Genomic DNA, 6,000 nt, shown 5'->3' on the forward strand with positions numbered 1-6,000 from the left:
TGCCATGTATAGTAAATTGTGACTTCAATCATGAGAGTGAAATTGTTTTCCTTTTTTTTTTATTTGGGCAAGCAGGAGCCCATAGTAATGAGAGATTAACATAACAAATTCAGTAGTAAAAAAATAGAGCAAAATTCATTTATAGCCACTCGGCCTAAACTTTTAACACCCGGTAGCCTAAAATTACAATATCCATTTTATAGCCCAAAAGTAATTCTAGTGCCTAGCCCAAAAGTACTTAACTAAGAGGCCAGATCTGCAAAGACAGATCGCTGAAAGAGAGGTGACCACGCCATGGCTGCAAGTAAAAACCTTTGAATCTCCGGTTGTCTCGTGCTTTGCCAGGCCAAGATACGGGTCGGATAGTCTCTATGCCCGATCCAGTTAGCCCAGAATCCGGATAAAATATCATCATTGTCTCAATTGTTATGTACCAAAAAAGAGGAACTAAAATCACAGAAATAGATACAGAGAAAGAGAGATCTAGATGTTGTTGTTAATTGATGCTGAAGAAATGACTGTATAGTAGTACGTATTTTCAGGAATTCAAGGGCTGTTGATTTTGTTTTAAAAGTGGAAAAGGAAAATCATTGGCTAAAGAGAGAGGGGCAACCACCCTTTGAATAAAAATCTCAAGCTCTCTGTTATTGTCTCATTTTTTTTTGGGCTAACTTTCTTTGCTGGGGAAATCCTTTGGTTTTTACCAAATAAATTTTCACATATATGTCATTAGTTGATTTTGATGAGAATCATAATTTCAGGCCCACCATTGACATATATTTACATGGATATTTATGTATTTCTTTCGGTGAAAATAGATTTGAATATTGGTATATTACAAAATATATACAAAATAGATTGTCACTATACAACAAATATACAAAATAGGTTGTCACTATACAAAAAATATACAAAATAAATATTTCTGCCTATTAGATGTAATATGTTTGGGCCGGAAGGCCATTTTTTGTTAATGGGCAAAAATATGAGATATTAAAATTTTGAGGGGTTATAGAGGGTAGTTTTCTCAAAAGAGATTTTTTCCTTCCTATACAATAATTGAAACTTATTTACCAAAATTATCCTCGTTTTGTATATTACTCACCCTAAACAAAGATAATTTACAAATTATATACAATCCATTATTAGTGCCTTGAATTAGGGGATTTAGTTAGATCATTTTCCTTTTTTCTCTCCTCTCCTCTTTCCTCACTGCTGCATCTCTCATCAATTTTTCTTTCTTTCTTCATCTTTCTCTCTCGCCGTTTTTCTCTCTCAATAAGGTAAGCCTAAAAATTGTCTTCTGCCAATCAACTTACTGAAGTAACCTCCAGGTCGTAGGAATTGAAGATTCGAACACTAATCTCTCATAAAGCTTTGAATTCGAATTTGGATTTTCAAAAATCATTATTTGTTTGGATGGGTGTTGTTGCAAACAATTTGGAATATTGTTTGGAGTTTATATCTTAATTTTGAGGGTGCTTGGTGAAGATTAGACTTGATTCTGGCTGAATTTCAGATTGAAACTCGAAGAAGAAGAAGAAGAAGAAGAAGAAGAAGAAGAAGAAGACGACATGACATACAATATACATACGAAATTGTAGTAAAATTGTAGGTAAATTGTATTCTGTTGTAGTTATATTTTTTATTTATTTAAATATTGTATGAAAGTTGAAAAATAGTTGTATGATGATAAAATCTAGTTGCCTCCCCATGTATAATTTGAGAAACTAGTGATATTTGACATATCAACACCTCTTGGTATTTAACTCTAATATTCACACAATTAAGTATCACGAAATTTTTCTTTAGCAAATGTCTTTGAACGAATAATATTTATCTGATTATGCTATCAGCTTAATACAATTGATTTCCTTAAATATGCATTACTTTTCGTAACGCGGAGGAAATCAAAACTACATCATAAACACCGAAAGCCTGCAAGTCTATCACGTAACCAACTTGAAAATAGGGCTCCTTATTACTTAGACAAATGGCAATACCCAGTACAAGTACTGAGAATTGGCACAGAGACATTTTAAACTTATCGACTTTTTTGACAATTATATTCACAAGTTATTTGGTCAAATTACATAATCAAATTTTACCCTCAATGAAATTATAGTCAATTGCGACTTGGAATGTAATATTGAATTAGTCACATTGCATTTGATTTTGTAATATTGAATTACAACTAGGTATACATTATATACTTATTTACGACTAATCTACAATTTATCTACAACTTTCAAATATTATTTCTACCCAAATAAATACAACTATAATATCATACAACTTAAATACAATTATTATACAAAATATCTTTTGTATATTTTGTATCTGATTTGTATATATTTTGTGTGTAGTGTGTGCTTCTTCCTCTCTAAAATTCCAATCAAAACTTACTTTCTTAATACAATTTTGATACATATCAACAACTTTATGTAAAAAGATAGTATTGATAACTTAAATACAAATTTTATACAACGATTAATACATATACAACTATTTTTCAACTTTCATACAATATTCAAAAAAAATATATATATATAACTACAACAGAATACAATTTACCTACAATTTTACTATAACTTTACTATAATTTCTTAAGTATATTGTATGTCATGTCTTCTTCTTCTTCTTCTTCTTCTTCTTCTTCTTCTTCTTCTTCTTCTTCTTCTTCTTCTTCTTCGAGTTTCAATCTGAAATTCAGCCAAAATCAAGTCTAATCTTCACCAAAATACCCTAAAAATTGAGATATAAACTCCAAACAATATTCCCAATTGTTTGCAACAACACCCAATCCAAACAAATAATGATTTTTGAAAACCCAAATTCAATTTCAAAACTTCAAAACTTTTTAATGGCTGTCAATGGTGGAAACTCTATGCAACAAGAAATCCATTGATGAATTACTACAATATCTTCGTCTTGAATTTAGTAATTCTTTTCAATGTTTGTAATTCATACTTTTGAATTGCAATCTTTGTCCTGCGAACTCTAAATTTTATAATAACCAATTAAGTGTGAAAGTTCTACTGCGAGAAATCATATTCTTTTATTAAGATCACACTACTGGAAAGAAAGCTAGACGATGGGTACACTAGAAAAAGGAGAGAGAGAGAGAGAGAGAGACACGAAGAGAGAGAGAGAGAGTGGACAAGTATAAATGAATAAGGAAATAACTGCTATTCCTTATTCAAATCCTAATATAAATAGATACTAATTTAAAACTTATTTGTATATAATTGATAAATTATATATGACCATGTAATTAAATTAAAACTTTAGTAAGGAGAGTAATAAAATTTCAAATAATGTATAGGAATGTAAAAATTCCTTCTCAAAAAAATATGATGTTTTATGTGGATAAGAGGGATAAATTAAACATTGGAGAAGAGGGTAATTGATTAAAATGTCATAGGATCAAAGGTGAAGAGAAAGGAAGTCGATAATTTAAAAAATGTTATATAGAGGAGGCTAAGAGCATATTAACTCTTCTATTTTTTCAATGATATTTATCTCTATCAAAGAAACAGAAAAAAGGGGGAAAATACCCCACTGCTATAGTAGAACTTTATGACATTAAATGCAACTAAAACCTAAAATGACCTCAAATTTCTTCTGCGGCATACCCAGATCTCTTCTCTCCTCGATTAAGTTTCTCCTCCACCTCTTCTCAATTTTGTGAAAGTCACCCACCCCTTACTTTAATTTCCCTCTACTTTCATTTCATATCATTCAACTGTAAGAAGTAGTCACTCCATCAGAGACCAATATTGAATTTTTATATAAAATTTCTCTTCTGTGTATAAGAGAAAACCTTCTTTCATCTTTTTCTTTTCATACCATTCATCTATAGAGTTTACACTTTTATTTCAAGCCAATTTTTATAGAAAATAATCTTCTTGGTAAAAGAGAAAAGATCTTCCCCATCTTCTCCTTTCATACCAATCATCTGTAAATTTTACATTTATAATCCAAGATTGAACTTTTATACAAAAATATCATCTGGGGTGTGGAAAAAAGGGGACAAAAAGTAGATCATCTTTTTACCAATTCAGTAGTCCAGAGCTACAGAAATTATCAATAACAAACATATGTAGTTCCTAAGAAATTTCTTTTGTTGTGCTCCTTAGATGTTCAAAAATCTTGCTAAAGCCCCTGCATCTTTTCGTCAACTTTTCAAGATATTGCAGTGGGATTTGCTTACTAAGTAAAAGGTAACTTAAATTGTGACATAGCTTTTACTAACTAAGTAGGAAAAATTTAGCTACAGTAGTAGCTAGGGTTCGGTCGAAGTAGCTTCTTAATTAATTTTTTATCATCTTATGGTGCAGGAAGCTCTTAAAAGGATCTGCAGTTGGGAGCGTGCAAATTATATTAGTCTTTTGGATGATTTTATAACATGATATTTGTTTATTCGTAAAACGATACAATTAAATTTAGATGTGATTTTTAAATAAATAAACTAATTTGATTCTGAAATAATATAATAATTGAAATAATATACAATACTTAACTTTAGAAAGTAGATGAAATAACAATACTCAAATTTTCAGTGATTTTCGGCAAAAGATTTGAGTTTTACTGTTATACTTGAAAAGAAAATGTTTATTTTTTGGAATTGTATACGAGCTGAGCATTTTATTATTGAGTTATTACTTGTGCTACTTTAAATTATATTGTTATGAGATGTTATTGGTTATTGGTGTGGACTCTGACCTTGGTACAAGCTCGTCACTACTTTCAACCTAAGGTTAGGTTTGTTACTTATTAAGTACATGGGGTCGGTTGTACCCATACTACACTTTTGCACCTTGATGCAGATTTTGGATGCTGATGTTGTTGTACATGGCGGGAGCTAGCATTGAATATGTACTTGCAATCCAGTCACAACTGCCTCTTGATCTTGGTAGCTTTAGATTTAAAAATATGTTCATGTATTTTCAAACAGATGATGTATTTTTATTTCACACCAGCTTTGTAAATTCTAATCTTAGAAGCTCATGATTTGTACTAGCAGTCCTTGGGGAGTGTATTAGAGTCAGCTAAATATTAATTGAATCAGATTGTTGTTATTTGGCTTACCTAGCGAGGTTAGGTGCCATCACGACTAGTTGAATTTTGGGCCGTGACATACACACTGCTATTACTTTTCAGCACTTATTTTAGGAATAGAAAAATAGTCGACCAATAGGAATGTATGTGAAATACAACAACTTTCACCACTTGCACTCTTCCTGCATATGACAGGTTCCTTGACCCCCAACATTTCACCTTACAGTGATCTTATCCACCAGTGCTTCACAATCCATTGCAGATAACTTTTTAGGTGATATATGCACCTTTTTTTTTTATAGGCACCCCTTTTTATAGCATGTCAGTTCACACAAATCATTCAAGTATTGGCTTTCCATGTTGGCACTAAATATATTCGACTTATCAACACTTGTTGTGAGCCCTGAAGCATTAGAGAAAAATTGCAAACTTCTAAGCATCAACACAATTGCCGGGAACTCTCTTTTGCAGAACATCAGCATATCATCTTCAAAGCAAAGGTGATTAAATTTGAGCCCCTTGTATTTAGTATGGAAAGCAAATCCATCATATTCAGCTACCAATCTCATTATCCTTGTAAAGTACTACATACTAATAACAATTAGCAGGGGAGATACTGGGTCCCCCTGTCTTAAACCTCTTTCCCCCTTAATACATCCATACAATCCTCCATTAATGGCTATTGTGTACTAAGTGGTTGTTATACAATTCATTATCCACCCGATGAACTTGCATGGAAAGTTTAAGGCATGTATCATTTCTTCCACAAATCTCCATTCCACTAAATCATATGCTTTCTTAAGATCTATTTTGATTAGGCAACTTTTAGTTGCCTTCTTCATGTTGTAGAGTCTTACTAGGTCCTGACAAATTAGTATGTTTTGAGCAATGGATTTGCCTTCAACAAAGGAACTTTGATTTGCTAAGATGATCGTTGGT

At 31.6% G+C, this 6,000-nt stretch overlaps 1 long non-coding RNA gene across 1 annotated transcript; it reads left to right on the forward strand.

Annotated features, from left to right (window-relative positions):
• Positions 1–3,534: 3,534 nt before the first annotated feature.
• Positions 3,535–5,081, forward strand: LOC142169911 (uncharacterized). The gene is made up of 2 exons (XR_012699546.1): positions 3,535–4,223; positions 4,341–5,081. It is a non-coding gene; the product is annotated as an uncharacterized LOC142169911 (long non-coding RNA).
• Positions 5,082–6,000: the final 919 nt, after the last annotated feature.

Source organism: Nicotiana tabacum, chromosome 15 (assembly GCF_000715075.1).
Source record: "Nicotiana tabacum cultivar K326 chromosome 15, ASM71507v2, whole genome shotgun sequence".
Lineage (NCBI taxonomy): Eukaryota > Viridiplantae > Streptophyta > Magnoliopsida > Solanales > Solanaceae > Nicotiana > Nicotiana tabacum.